The 15,489-nt window shown below is 48.6% G+C and overlaps 1 protein-coding gene across 3 annotated transcripts in view; it reads left to right on the forward strand.

Annotated features, from left to right (window-relative positions):
• Positions 1-15,489, forward strand: part of rhbdl2 (rhomboid, veinlet-like 2 (Drosophila)) — a 91,029-nt gene that overhangs the window by 32,485 nt on the left and 43,055 nt on the right. The gene's annotated exons all lie outside the window — the stretch shown is intronic.

The following is a 15,489-nucleotide window of genomic DNA, read 5'->3' on the forward strand; positions in this document are numbered from 1 at the left end:
TACCTCTGAGCCCCCTGATGGGGATGCAGGGATGAAACGGTTCCTCGATGGACTGGGCATGCCAGTCGTGCGGGACGATAAGCGAGGAGAGCTGGAAGCACAAATAGGACTGGGATAGATCATGGAGAGTGCAGGCAGGGAATGCGTCGGAACCCAAAGGCTTCCCAGCGGACTTCTACAAATAATTCGCACCAGCCCTGGCCCCACACTTACGGGAAATGTTTGCGGATTCATCTCCAACACTAACACAGGCCACAATATCGCTGATACCCAAAAAAGACAAAGACCCAACAGAATGCAGATCATATAGACCCATTTCGCTTCTCAACGTGGATGCAAAAAAATTCTTGCAAAATCCGAGCTAAGAGGCTGGAGGACTGCGTTCCAGAGGTGGTCGCAGAGGACCAGGCGGATTTGTCAAGGGTAGACAGCCAACATGGAACATCAGGCACATGCTGGACATGATCATGACCCCATCCGCGGAGAGAGCACTAGAGGTGATCGTCTCCCTGAACGCAGGAAAGGCCTTCGACAGAGTCGAATGGAAGTACCTCGTGGGTGAAACTCCTATACAACGTTCCCAAGATGAGCATTTGGACCAACACAACAGCTCAGAATACATCCAGCTGCACAGGGGCACCTGGCAGGGATGCCCGTTGTCCATGCTCCTGTTCGCCCTGGCAATCGAACCCCTGGCGATCGCTCTGCTAGATGTGAAAGATTGGAAGGGCATCTGAAGAGGAGGCAGAGAGCACAGAGTCTCCTTCTCTGCGGATGACCTGCTTCATCCTATCTCGGACCCACAGAACGGCCTGAAAGTAATCATGAAGCTCCTGGAAGAGTATGTGGCCTTCACAGGCTGCAAATCCAACCTGGGCAAGAGCGAGGTATTCCCGAGGTGAATCCGAATGGGGGAGGGACAGAGCTGGGGGACTACCATTCAAACTAGCCCAAAACAAATTCCGCTCCCTGGGGATCCAGATTGCCCACGACTGGACACGGATCTATAAATGGAACCTGACCAGTCTGGCGGAAGAAGTTCAAAAGGTTCCTAAAGATGGGATATGATTTTTTATCTGTGTTGGTCTAACATCGACTGAAACTGGATGCAGTAAAACGTGAAACAGGCTTCTGACACAGGAGATGGTCCAACACTGTTTTATTGAACCTGTTGATTGCTGTACGTAGTCTGCTGTGGGTTGACACTATTAACCTAACTGATAACCTCCTACTGGCTTGACCAGACTAGCTCTCTATCACATGGTGATGATGTTCATTGGCCTGTGCACTGCGACTATCTCCCTAGCCGTGTCCTGTGAGAGAGGGAGAGCCTTAATGCCCTGTGGGCTTTATAGTGGCGGTATCCTGTCTGGTGATTGGTTGTTCTGTGTCGTGTGTGTTCATTGGTTATCCTGTGTGTCAATCACTGCCTGTCTGCATCTCATGTACATGAGTGGATATTATGACAGGATACACTCCCGTTTTCCCTGGCGGGGAGGGTGCAGATGATCAAGTTGAACGTGTTACTGAGGTTCGTCTTCCTTTTGAGATCCATACCAATCTTCATTCCCAAGACTTTTTTCCAAGGGATAGACAAAATGATCAGGGTATGTGTGTGGGGGGAAAGATCCAAAGAATCCCCAAGTCTACACTGCAAAGGAGGAAATGCATGGGCGGCCAGGCCCCCCCGAATCTGCAATGCTACTACTGGGCAGCCACAGTCAAGAGGGTGAGGGGATGGATAGGAGAACCGAACACGGAATGGGTGAGGCAGGAAGAGTCCTCCTGCAAGGGAATGACCTTCTGGGCCTTCACCGCGGCAACGCTGCCATCACCCCTGGCAAAATACATACCCCGCCGAGTGGTGGTAGCCACATTGAGGACATGGGACCAAATGAGGCAGCATTTTGGCCAAACCGAGATGTCCTCCATGGCCCCCATCTGCGGTAATCACAAACTCCTGCCAGCCATGCTGGACACCACCTTTAAAAATGGAGGCAGGACGGGGGATGCTGGCAGTCAGGGACATTTACATGGGGACAGACTTGCGGCCCTTGACGAACCAACGTAAGAACTGGATCTACTGAAAGTACAAGAGATCCAGCACCTTCAAATCAAACACTTTCACCGCAAGGAGATGACGAGGTACCCTAGGGCCCCGAGAGACACTTCACTGGAGGAAATACTAAATACAGACAGTAAGGAGAGGGGGAACTGTGGGGACATCTCTAGATGATTGCTGGAAAAGACAAGAACACCATTGGATGAAGCTGAACAGAAATGGGAAGACGAACCCGGGACGGAAATGGGTTAGGGACTCTGGAGCGAAGCACTAAGTAGGGCCAACTCCACTGCCTCCTGCGCAATGCTAAGCTTCATGCAGTTTAAAGTGGTGCACAGAGCTCACCTAACTAGAACCTGAATGAACAAATTCTTCCTAGAGGTGGAGGGGAAATGCGAACGGTGCCAGGGAGGCCTGGACAACCATGCCCACAAGTTCTGGGCCTGCCCCTGACTTGTCGGGTTCTGAGCAGGCTTCTTCGAGGCGATGTCCAAGGTTGCAGGGTTGAGGGTGGAGGCTTGCCCGAAAGTGGCAGTCTTCGGGGTATTGGACCAGCCAGAACTACAAATGGGGAAGAGGGCCAACGCTCTGGCTTTTGTTTCCTTAATCGGACACCAGAGAATCCTGCTCGGCTGACCATCAGCAACGCTACCCACAGCTTCAGACTGTCAGAATTTCTCCATCTGCAGAAGATCAAGTACACCATCCAAGGGTCAGACCAGGGCTTCCACAAAGTGTGGAGGCCATTCATCAGCCTGTTCCAAGACCTCTTCGAATCCAATACTGGTTAGGAAATAAGGCGGGGGTGGGGGGGCACTGGGGAGGGTAGACAGGAGCACACAAAGCGGAGAGGAGTGGGGTGGTGGAGGGGAGGAGCGAAGACAAGAAAGGAACCCAGGAGAGTAGCAGAGAGATTGATGGCAAAAGAAGGAGGGAGGGATCTGGGTGCCCCCCCCCCCCCTCCCTCCCCCCCACCTCCCACCAGCGAACCCACAAAGACAACAATAGGAACTGCATAAGAAAAGAGTGCAGTACAGCAATATGATGCCCAGGGCGAAAGAGGGTGCCAGGAAGGATGAATGTGTGTAAAATTTGTATATGGGAAACATCATATCTTGTAATTATCATGCGCTTTATATGTTAAACTGTTATACTGTAAAAATTGGAAATTCCAAAAAAGAAATTGTGGGCGCGATTGTCCGCTCCCCACGCCGGGTGGGAGAATAGCGGGAGGGCCTCCCGACATTTTTCATGCCCTCCCGGTATTCTCCCCCACGCCTGCCCCATGCCACGAATCGGTGCTCGATTCTCTGAGGCCGATGGGCCGAGCGGCCAGGCCTTCACGCCCGTTTCAACACGGCAGCAAACACACCTGCTTGCTGCCATCGTGAAATGGGCGCCAGATGCCCGTTTGCCGTACCACGGCCTTGCGTCTGTAACGGACGCACTGTTTACCCTCCGCCGCCCCGCAAGATCAAGCTACCACATCTTGCGGGGCGGCTGAGGGAAAAGACGGCAACTGCGCATGCGCGGGTTGGCGTTGCCCAACCTGCGCATGCGTGGCTGACATCACCGTGCGCGTCAGCCGGCGTGACGCTTGGCGTGCGGCCATGACGACCGTCGTCAAGGCAGCACCGGCGTGACTCCCGGGGCCCCGCTCCTAGCTCCGCCCGTGGGGGAGAATCGGGTCCCGGAAGTGGGCGCGGAGGCTGCCATGGGTAACGGCCTGTCCCACGGCAGCCGAATCTCGCCCACAGTCTTGTCTGACTGATCAATGACTAAAAGATAGATAAGTCAAAGTGACGTATAAGACGGGCATGATCTTCTGGCGGAAAAAGTAATGTCTTATACATCAACAAAAACAGTAGACACCTGGGAAAACCCCAGTTTGAAAATCTATGCTCCAGAGTCTGTCATCTGAACACAACTGAACCTTGTCAACTTTTCAGTTCTGAAGAAGTCACATTGGACTCAAAACATTAACTTATCTCTCCACAGATGTTGTCAGTCCTGCTGTCTCTGTTTTAATAATAATAATAATTATTATTATTATATTTTATTGTCACAAGTATGAAGTTACTGCGACAATAAAAGATTATTATTATAGCTTTTATTTCAGATTTCCAGTAACTGCAGTATTTTACTGTTACATTATGCAAAAAAAAATTTGAAAAGATATTTTAAAAACATATAATAAAGTGTTTTCAGAAAAACAATTTGTGTGGGAAACGTAATTTAACTTTTTATTCATTCATGGGATGTGGATATCGCTGGCTAGACCAGCATTTATTGCCCATCCCTGAGGGCATTTAAGAGTCAACCACATTGCTGTGGATCTGAAGTCATATGTAGGCCAGACCAGGCAAGGACGACCGATTTCCTTCCCTAAAGGACATTAGTGAACTAGATGGGATTATACAACAATCGACAATGGTTTCATGGTCATCGTTAGACTTCTAATTCCAGATTTTCTTTTTTTATGAATTCAAACTTCACCATCTGCTACGGTGTGATTTGAACGTGGCTCCCCAGTGAATGACTCTGGGGGCGCAATTCTCCGCCCCCCATGCCGGGTGGGAGAATAGCGGGAGGGCCTCACGACATTTTTCACGCCCTCCCACTATTCACCACCCCCCCCATGCCCGTCCCATGCCACGAATCGCCGCTCGCTGTTTTTTACGGCTGTGCTCGGGAGGGGACAGGCCCGCGATCGGTGCCCACCGATCGACGGGCCAGCGTCCAAAACAGACGCACTCTTTCCCCTCCGCTGCCCGGCAAGATCAAGCCGCCACGTCTTGCCGGGCGGCTGAGAAGAAAGACGCCAACTGCGCATGCGCGGGTTGGCGTTGTCCAACCTGCGCATGCGCGGCTGACGTCATCGGCCGCGTCAAACGCCGTGACGCTTGACGTGCGGCCTTGACGACCGTCGTCAAGGCCGCGCTGCCGTGACGCACGGGGCTGCGCTCCTAGCCCTGCCCGGGGGGGAGAATCAGCCCCGGAAGTGGCCGTGAAGGCTGCCGTGGGTCACGGCCTGTCCCACGGCAGCTTTTACGATTCTCCGCATTTGCGGAGAATCTCGCCCGTGGTTTCTGGATTACTAGCTCAGCGACAATACCACTACGTATACTGCCTCCGCATAATTTATTTGAGTTGTGCAGAACAATTACTGTAGGTCAACATTTTTCCTTTCACTTTGAAAGTTGCTGAATGAAACATAAAAAGTTAGAGCATTCTTGATTTATTTGTTTAGGGTGGTCTGATTTGATTGGGATGTTTTATGAATTGCGCAGTTCTAAAACTATACCAGTGAAAATTCTATTTCTATGCATTAAGATGGAACAATAGTGCAATTTATTCTTGGGCTTATCCTCGTTCCATATGTTAAAAATAGTAATTTCTCATGATTTAAGAAGGTCATCACTCACTTTTTGAGAATAAAGCAAACAATAAACACAGACTTTAACAATGTTAAAGTTATTCACAATACTGGTTGGTAGACTTGATATAGAAGTCAAATGCATGTTGAATTAACTCACAAATACTTGCAAATTGCACATTTTTCAACCTTAAGAGTGGTCTATGCTTCAAAACATGGAGAGGTTTAAATGCAAGAGCAAACACTAAGCATGAATTTCAGCTATATCATTGCACATTGAGAGGGCTTCAGCTTCTTCCTAATTTGCCAGTTGTGGTGTGAGAGTCCTGGGGTAGGATTGTCGAATTCTGAGATGGGCGTGGGAACAGTGGCCTTTTACGATCGAAAAAAAAGTGCAAAATGGCCACCGATCCCCCATCTGGTGGGGTTAGCAGGCACGCAGCATAGAGCACCTGGCCCTAGCTGCCGATACAGCCGGAGAATTGCCGGGTCTGTGGCCGCACAGCACGGCGCCAGCCACGCATGGCCCCGGCCTGCCAAAGCGTGATCCCCTTTGGCCAGGCTCGCCACCCCCCAGCAGTGTCCCCAGTCCCTGCTTAAGCCCCCCACTGCAGATCGGCTCTACCCCGACTGGCGGTGTAAAACGCCATTGTTCCCAAGCCGGCTTAGTCTGCAAATCGGAGAATCCAGCCCCAGATCTCTGTATGGTACTGTGGTGAATGTCACTCAGTAATTCACACTGTATTTATTATTGTACTATTGTAAGCGCAGCAGCGTTATCCGACCACTAGGGGGAGTAGCTCTGGGAATGCTCAGGAGTTTGTACAGGGCTCCACCCTTGGCTCCGCCCATGACTCCTCCCCCTAGACTGCTGTATAAATAACCGTGTCCCAGAGCCAGCCTGAGTTCATCGAGAGTTCAATGGGTAACAGGCTGGCTCTGAAGTAAGTAGATTAAAACCACTGCGGAAATTGCTACCACGATGGAGGCCTCTTTCCGCAGCCTCACCTCGTTCCCCGCGGACTCCACGACCCAATTATGGGCACCCGACCAGCGACTCCCCCAGGCCTGTGCCACGCGGCCGCCCAGCCACCATGCTGCCCCAGCCAGCCACTATACTGCTCCAGCCAGTCACTATGCTGCCCCAACCTGCCATTTCTGCTGCCAGAATCAGCATCCACGGTAGCACTGCCCGGCCCGCAACGCGACCTGCAGCAGCTGCGGGCGGAAAGGCCACTATGCGAGAGTGTGTCTCGCAAAAAGGGCCCCAGCTTCCAACTCCCCAGCGGCACGAAGTAATCGCTCCCCACACCCGCAAGCCCGCGGGGCCCGAAACGCTGCGGCCTATGCCCCGACTCTGCCCCCTCCCGCCACGTGCGATCCATGGGGGCAGCCATCTTGGAAAACCTCCACCACACGGCCGGCCACGTGCGACCCATGGGGGCCGCCATCTTGGACACCATCTTCCTCGCCGCCATCACGTGCGATCCATGGGCCCGACCTACATCTCCACGCTCGGACAACTCATCGGAAGAGTACGACTACGAACTCAGAGGGCAGTCATCACGGGGCCACTCCAGCACAGCTGATCGAGCCACCGACTACCCACAACTCAGCGCAGTTACCCTGGACCAATCGCGCCCGAAGCATCTGCGAAACTCGATGGCAGAGGTACAAATCAACGGGGACAGCACGCCATGCCTTTTCGACTCCGGGAGTACTGAGAGCTTCATACGCCCAGATCTGGCAAGACGCTGTTCGCTCCCCGTTTTCCCCGTGCGGCAAACTATCTCTCTCCCTTCAGACTCCCACTCTGTCCAGATCCAGGGGCGCACCGCCACGACACTCACAATCCGAGGCGCAAGCTATGCAAAATTTCAACTCTACGTCTTGCCCGAACTCTGCGCGCCACTCTTATTAGGCCTAGACTTCCAATGTAATCTTAAGAGCCTCACCCTCGGCTTCGGCGGACCCCTGCCCCCACTCACTATGATGTGGAGATGCCGGCGTTGGACTGGGGTGAGCACAGTAAGAAGTCTTACAACACCAGGTTAAAGTCCAACAGGTTTGTTTCAAACACGAGTTTTCGGAGCACGGCTCCTTCTTCAGGTGAAGAAGGAGCCGTGCTCCGAAAGCTCGTGTTTGAAACAAACCTGTTGGACTTTAACCTGGTGTTGTAAGACTTCTTACTGTGCCCACTCACTATGTGCAGCCTCGCCACGCTGCGAATCTCCCCCCCCATCTCTCTTCACCAATCTCACAAAGGACTGTAAACCCGTAGCCACTTGTAGCAGGCGGTATAGCCTGCAGGAGAGGATATTTATCAGAACAGAGGTCCGAAGGCTTCTCAGTGAGGGGATTATAGAGGCCAGCAATAGTCCCTGGAGAGCCCAGGTGGTGGTCGTTAAGACCGGGGAAAAATTCCGCATGGTTGTCAACTATAGTCAGACCATAAATAGATTAACGCTCCTCGACGCATATCCCCTCCCCAGGATTGCAGACGTGGTAAATCAGATTGCCCAGTATCGGCTCTTTTCCACGGTGGATCTGAAGTCTGCATACCACCAGCTCCCAATCCGCCCGGAGGGCCGCCACTACATGGCATTCGAGGCCGATGGCCGCCTCTTCCATTTCCTCCAGGTCCCCTTCGGCGTCACTAATGGGGTCTCGGTGTTCCAAAGAGCAATGGACCGAATGGTGGACCAGTATGGGCTGCGGGCCACGTTTCCATACTTGGACAATGTCACCATCTGCGGCTATGACCAGCAGGACCACGACACCAACCTCCACCGTTTTTTCCAGACGGCACAGAAATTAAACATCACCTACAACAAAAAGAAATGCGTTTTCCGCACAGAGTGGCCATCCTCGGCTACGTTGTGGAAAACGGAGTCCTGGGCCCAGACCCGGACCGTAAGCGCCCCCTCTTAGAACTCCCCCTCCCCCATTGCCCCAAGGCCCTCAAACGGTGCTTGGGCTTCTTCTACTACGCCCAGTGGGTCCCTCAATATGCGGACAAAGCCCGCCCACTCTTTAAGGCCACACGATTTCCCCTGTCAGCTGAGGCACGCCAGGCCTTCAACTACAACAAGGAGGACATCGCCAAAGTGGCCATGCGGGCGGTGGATGAATCCACTCCATTCCAGGTTGAGAGCGACGCCTCAGAGGTAGCTCTAGCAGCCACACTAAATCAGGCAGGGAGACCAGTTGCATTTTTCTCCCGTACCCTCTCCGCTTCAGAACTCCGACACTCCTCAGTCGAGAAAGAAGCACAAGCCATTGTGGAGGCTATTGGTTACTGGAGGCACTACCTCGCAGGTAGGAGGTTCACCCTCATCACCGACCAACGATCGGTTGCCTTTATGTTTGATAACTTGCAAAGGGGCAAAATAAAAAATGATAAAATTCTTCGGTGGAGGATCGAACTCTCCACCTATAATTACGATATTAAGTATCGACCCGGGAAGCTCAACGAGCCTCCGGATGCCCTATCCCGCGGGACATGCGCCAGTGTGCAGATTGACCGACTGAAAGTCATCCACAATTGTTAAGTAATGGGTTAAGAGACATTGCAATTAGTTGTCTCATTTATGTTAAGTGTTCAATGATTGTCTCATTTATGTTAAGTGTTCAATGATTGACACTGATATGTAAAGGGGCTTCAGATGGACTCTGGAGCTTGTGATGATCTGTAGAGTTCTGTGCAGAGTGAGTTTGAACCATTAAAAGTGTGTTGGTGAAAAAGGAGCTGAACTCTTGCCTCTTCATACCACAGCATCTAGTACATGTTAACAATGGTAGCAGAGGATGGTTGCTGTGTAAATGTGAAGGCTTGGAAAATACAATTTATCCAGATCAAACCAAGGAGTGAATAAAAAAAGGGAAACATGGCTGAACCCAGGACAAAGATGGCTGGTTATGATTATCCTCCCCTATTTTCTGAAAGGGAATCATACGACCAATGGAGAAGTGCAGTAGTTATATGGACTAAGGTGATTGCTTTAGGAAAGAGAAAACAAGGTATGGCATTGGCTCTTTCTTTACCATATGGCAGTAAAATCCAAAACAAAGTGCTTTCTGAGCTGGAGTTGGAAGAGTTAGACTCAGAAGAAGGTCTGGTGACTTTATTACTTTATATGGACAAGATTTATAAGAAAGATGACTTGTTAAGTGCGTATGAAGCATGGTCGGATTTTGATAAGTTCCAGAAAATGGAGGATTTATCTATGGGAGACTATATAATGGAATTTGGCAGACTATATAAAAAGCTTCAGAAACACAGGCTGGAATTTCCACAGTCTGTGTTGGCCTTTAAATTACTTGACTGTGCTAGAGTGAGCAACATGGATAGGCTCCTGATTTTGACGGATAACGATACCTTATTCGAACAGATGACAGCAGCTTTAAAAAAAATTTGGGGGGGAAACATTCGATTCCAATGGCTCTGATGACCCAAATAGGCAGAATATGGAAGATACACTACTAACAGGATGGCAAAATCATATGGTTACGAACAGGCCTCAAGACTATAAAAGACCGAGACAAGGAAATTATGAAGACAGAAACCCAGTTAGAACCTACAATAGGAGGATGAACCCCAGAAATGCACGGGGCATGATTAATCGATGTTTTTGATGTGACTCTCAGTACCATTATGCTTTCAACTGTCCAACTCGTTATGATAGAATATTTGAAGTGACACGTGACACGGAAGAGTCAGAAGAGGAAAAAGATAGTGACCAGAAAGAAGGCATTGTCCTATTAACAAGCTGTTTTACGCCGGTAATGAGGGTGTTTGTTGCAGAATCTTTTAACTGTGCTGTATTGGACAGTGGCTGCACATCTACTGTGTCTGGGATTGACTGGTTAAAATGTTATCTGGACTCATTGGATGCTGAAAATCGTAACAAGGTTAAGGAATTTAAAAGTTCCACAAGTTTCAGGTTTGGGAATGATAATACTCTGAAGTCGCTGAAAAGAGTGGTGATCCCTTGCAATATTGCTGCAGTGAATCATTTTATTAGCACGGATGTTGTATCAAGTGAGATACCTTTGCTTCTGAGCAGACTGTCGATGAAGAAAGCACACATGAAGCTGGATATGGAACAGGATAAGGCAACAGTTTTTGGAAAGACGGTGGACTTACAATTTTCAGTCGGGACATTATTGTATTCCATTAGTGACAAATAATGTTTCAAGTAGAGTGGTTAAGGATGTATTAATGACAGTTGATAATGCGACTTTAGCTGGTTAAAAAGCTTATTGTAGTAAAACTGCATAGGCAATTTGCACATCCGTCTCTTCGGAGGCTGAAAAATTTATTAAAGGATGCAGGGGTAAGGGATGATGACAATTCTAAGCTGATAGAACAGGTTAGTGATCGCTGTGAAGTTTGCAGGAAGTGCAGAAGGACACCAGCGCAACCGATAGTAACCCTACCTTTGGCCAGGGATTTTAATGACATTGTGGCCATGGACCTTAAGATCTTGGATAAAGCAAATAATATATTTATTTTGCATTTTGTAGATTTAGCTACCAGATTTAGTCAATCAACGATTGTACGAAGTAAAGAAAAGAGAGTAATTTTGGACAAAATTGTGGAAAAATGGATCAGGACAGGAATGGGTCCACCAGCAAAATTCTTTATGGACAATGGGGGAGAATTTGCTAATGATGAGTTTAGGGATATGTGTGAAAACATGAATATCAGAGTTATGAACACGGCTGCCGAAAGCCCATTTAGTAATGGTGTCTGCAAAAGAAATCATGCTGTTATCGATGACATGCTTCGGAAAATTTTGGGAGATCGACCAAACTGCACGCTAAATTCAGCTTTCGCATTGGGCGGTACATGCAAAGAATTCATTGCAGATGGTTGGGGGCTATAGTCCTTATCAATTAGTGTTTGATAGAAATCCTAAAATTCCCTCCATTTTGGATGACCAGCCTCCAGCTTGGGAAGGGACTACAATTAGCTCAGGTTTTGCTGAACATTTAAACGCGTTACATAGCAGGAGAAAAGCTTTTTTGGAAGCAGAAGTCTCTGAAAGAATTCGCAGAGCTTTAAGACATAATGTACAGCCATCAGATGCCGTTTTTCAACAAGGAGAAATGGTATACTATAAGAGAGACAATTCTAATGAATGGAAAGGCCTAGGGAAGATCATAGGCATAGATGGCAAAACATTTATTTTGCAACATGGTAATCAAACTGTTAGGGTACATTCATCAAGGATAATGGGTACCGATTACAAATTTTCAAATTTAGACAGAGCAGACAGACAAGACGAGGAACCAGAGTCATCTGGTACGCATGTGTTACAGAACTATGAGGACCAGTTAACTGATATAGACAGGGTTTCTGTAGAGGAACACGGCACTTCTGATAAATTAGATCAGGCTATTTTTCCGAAAGGGCAACTGCCAAAGGTTGGTACAAAAGTGACATACTTGCCTGAAGGGTCTAGTCAATGGAAGGATGCAACTGTTATTAGTAGAGCAGGGAAGGCCACTGGAAAGTATAAACATTGGTTGAATGTACAGCATTCAGGGGAGGAAGTTAAGACAATAGATTGGGAAAACGAAGTTCAAAAATGGAGGGCACAGAAACGCAGTGCTAGTTCAGACAGTACATCGGATAGTGAACAGGTTTGCAGGAAAAGGTCGAGAACTATTGAAAGGACATCCCGCTACAGAAGAGAAAGATCAAGCAGTAGCAGTACAGAACGAGATACCAGGCAGGAAAGGGGACGTAGTTTATCAAGATCTCGGAACAGGAGTAAGACTACGAATACTAATAGAAGTAGAAGCCCACATGCACGTGAGATTTTGGTGGCTTCAAATAAATTAGATGAAAAAGTTATCTAAGATGCTAAACAGCAAGAATTGCATAGTTGGAGTGAATTTGGGGTATACACGGAAGTACCGGATAGGGGACAAAAAGCTCTATCCCACAGATGGATTTGTACAGAAAAGGTTCTTCCAGATGGAACTTATAAGGCAAAGGCCAGGCTTGTGGCAAGGGGATTTGAAGAAAACTTAGACGATCAGGACTTAAGGGTAGATTCACCTACAGCAGGAAAGGTTATTTTAAAGATCTTCTTGGCTCTATTTGCCACAAAGGCATGGGACTGCAAATCTATAGATATAAAAGCTGCCTTTTTGCAGAGGCATCAGCTCCAGAGAGACATTTTTCCCCGTCCTCCTAAAGAAGTGGGCTAACACAGAAGGGAAGTTGAACAAATGTGTATATGGATTAAATGATGCATCTAGAGTGTGGTACTTTTCAGTGAGGTCAGTCTTGTTAAAGCTAGGCTGTTGCCAGTTGAAAGCAGATCCGGCAATGTTTTACTGGCACTATAAAGGAAATCTTGCTGGCATCTTCATGATGCATGTCGATGATTTTTTGTGGAGTGGGACTAGTGATTTTGAAGCTATTGTAATCTCTGGTTTGAGGAAAGGATTCAGGGTTGGAAGTCAGGCTTCCGGTGCATTTAAATATATTGGTTTGGAAATCGGACAGACTCAGTTCGGGGCAACTTTACGTGAGCAATCTTACTTGGAAAGCATCAGTCCAATAGCAATTAGTCGTGGCTGGGTTTCACAAAACGACGCAATGGTTTTGAAGATAGAAAAAGAGCAACTGCAAAGTTTAATTGGGCAACTGAACTGGTTAGGAAGACAGACTAGACCGGACGTGAGTTTTGAAGTTTTAAGGTTTGAGTACAAAGGTGAATGATCCCAAAGTGGAAGACATAATAAGAGCAAATAAAGTGTTGGCCAAACTAAAAATGCAGGAGTGTGTTTTGAAGTTCCCTGTTTTAGGTGATCCTACGCATTTGAAACTCATAGTTTATAGTGATGCATCCTATGCAAATTTATGTGATGGAGTTTCAAGCGCAGGAGGTTTTATAATTTTTCTTTTGGGGAACAATGGTAAATGTTGCCCTCTTGTGTGGGAAACAAAGAAAATAAGGAGAGTGGTCAAAAGTACTTTGGCTGCTGAGACATTAAGCTTAGTGGAAGCGGTGGATATGGCCTTTTATATAAGACAGATATTGACAGAAATTTTGGGATTAGAGGATTTAGGTAATATACCTATTGACTGTCACATTGACAATAAATCTCTGTGGGAAAATGTGCACTCTACAAAAAGTGTCAATGAGAAGAGGTTACGGATAGACATCGCAAGTTTAAAGCAGATTTTGGACAGAGGGGAAATAACAAAAATTAAATGGGTTGACAGTAGCTATCAACTGTCAGACTGTTTCACGAAAAGAGGGGCTAGTTCACAGAAACATTTAGATATCGTGAATGAAGGGCGCCTGTTTCTGTGAATGTTGTTTTTTCTTCTACTTAAAAAAAACTGGGAATCAGGTGTGTGTTTTAGTTCCTTGAAATTTTAGTTTCTTGAAATTTTGTTTTTATCTAATTGTTTTTTTTTCTCCAAGGAAGGGGAGAATGTTAAGTAATGGGTTAAGAGAGATTGCAATTAGTTGTCTTATTTATGTTAAGTGTTCAATGATTGTCTCATTTATGTTAAGTGTTCAATGATTGACACTGATATGTAAAGGGGCTTCAGGTGGACTCTGGAGCTTGTGATGATCTGTAGAGTTCTGTGCAGAGTGAGTTTGAACCATTAAAGGTGTGTTGGTGAAAAAGGAGCTGAATTCTTGCCTCTTCATACCACAGCATCTAGTACATGTTAACAACAATGACCTCTGCCACCCGGGGGTCACCCGGCCCGCCCACTACATCAGAGCCCGGAACCTGCCTTTCTCCAACGAGGAGGTAAAAGCGGTCACCAGGGACTGCCCGATCTGTGCGGAGTGCAAACCGCACTTCTATAGACCAGACAGGGCCCACCTGGTCAAGGCTTCTAGGCCCTTTGAACGCCTCACGATTGATTTCAAATGGCCACTCCCCTCAACTAACAAGAATGTTTACTTTCTATACGTCGTAGATGAGTTCTCCCGTTTCCCATTTGCTATCCCGTGCCCCGACATGACCACCCACACAGTCATTAGGGCCCTGCATAGTATCTTCACCCTGTTTGGTTTCCCCAGCTACGTACACAGTGACCGGGGTTCTTCCTTCATGAGCGACGAGCTGCGTCAGTACCTGCTCGACAAGGGAATTGCCTCGAGCAGGACTACCAGCTACAACCCCAGGGGAACGGGCAGGTGGAGAGGGAGAACGCGACTGACTCACCGGTCTAGAAATCTCCAAGTCTCCCAGTGGCAGGAAGTCCTCCCAGACGCGCTCCACGCTATTAGGTCCCTCCTATGCACAGCGACCAATCAGACCCCTCACGAGAGGCTCTTCATTTTTTCCAGGGGCACTACCACTGGGGTCTCACTTCCGGCATGGCTGAGGACACCGGGCCCGGTACTCCTGAGGAAACACATCAGGGCACACAAAACCGACCCCCTTGTTGAGAAGGTGCGCCTGCTCCACACCAACCCCCAGTACGCATTCGTCGAGTTCCCTGACGGCCATCAGGACACAGTACCCCTCCGGGATCTGGCACCCGCCGGATCCAGCACCCCCTCTACCCCCACAGAAGGTCCACTCACCCTACACCCCATGCTGCCGCCCCCTCACGCTCCCGAGCCCACGATCTCGCTCCACCAGTTCCGTGCACCCGCGCCGGCCAGCCCCCAGCGTCCCCAGTCCCCGGCCGAACCAGACGAGTATGAAGCTCGGACAGAACCCTCCCTGGAGTCCGCCATCGTACCCCAGCACACAACACCCATCCAGCCACCGCAAGAGGCTGCAAACCCGGTGCTTCGCAGATCACAGCGGACAGTTCGACCGCCGGACAGACTTACTTTGTAGACCACCACCCCCGCCGGACTTGATGTTTTTGCAGGGGGTGAATGTGGTGAATGTCACTCAGTAATTCACACTATATTTATTATTGTACTATTGTAAGCGCAGTAGCATTATCCGACCACTAGGGGGAGTAGCTCTGGGAATGCTCAGGAGTTTGTACAGGGCTCCACCCTTGGCTCCACCCATGACTCCTCCCCCTAGACTGCTGTATAAATAA

This window comes from Scyliorhinus canicula, chromosome 1 (genome assembly GCF_902713615.1).
Source record: "Scyliorhinus canicula chromosome 1, sScyCan1.1, whole genome shotgun sequence".
Taxonomy (NCBI): Eukaryota; Metazoa; Chordata; class Chondrichthyes; order Carcharhiniformes; family Scyliorhinidae; genus Scyliorhinus; species Scyliorhinus canicula.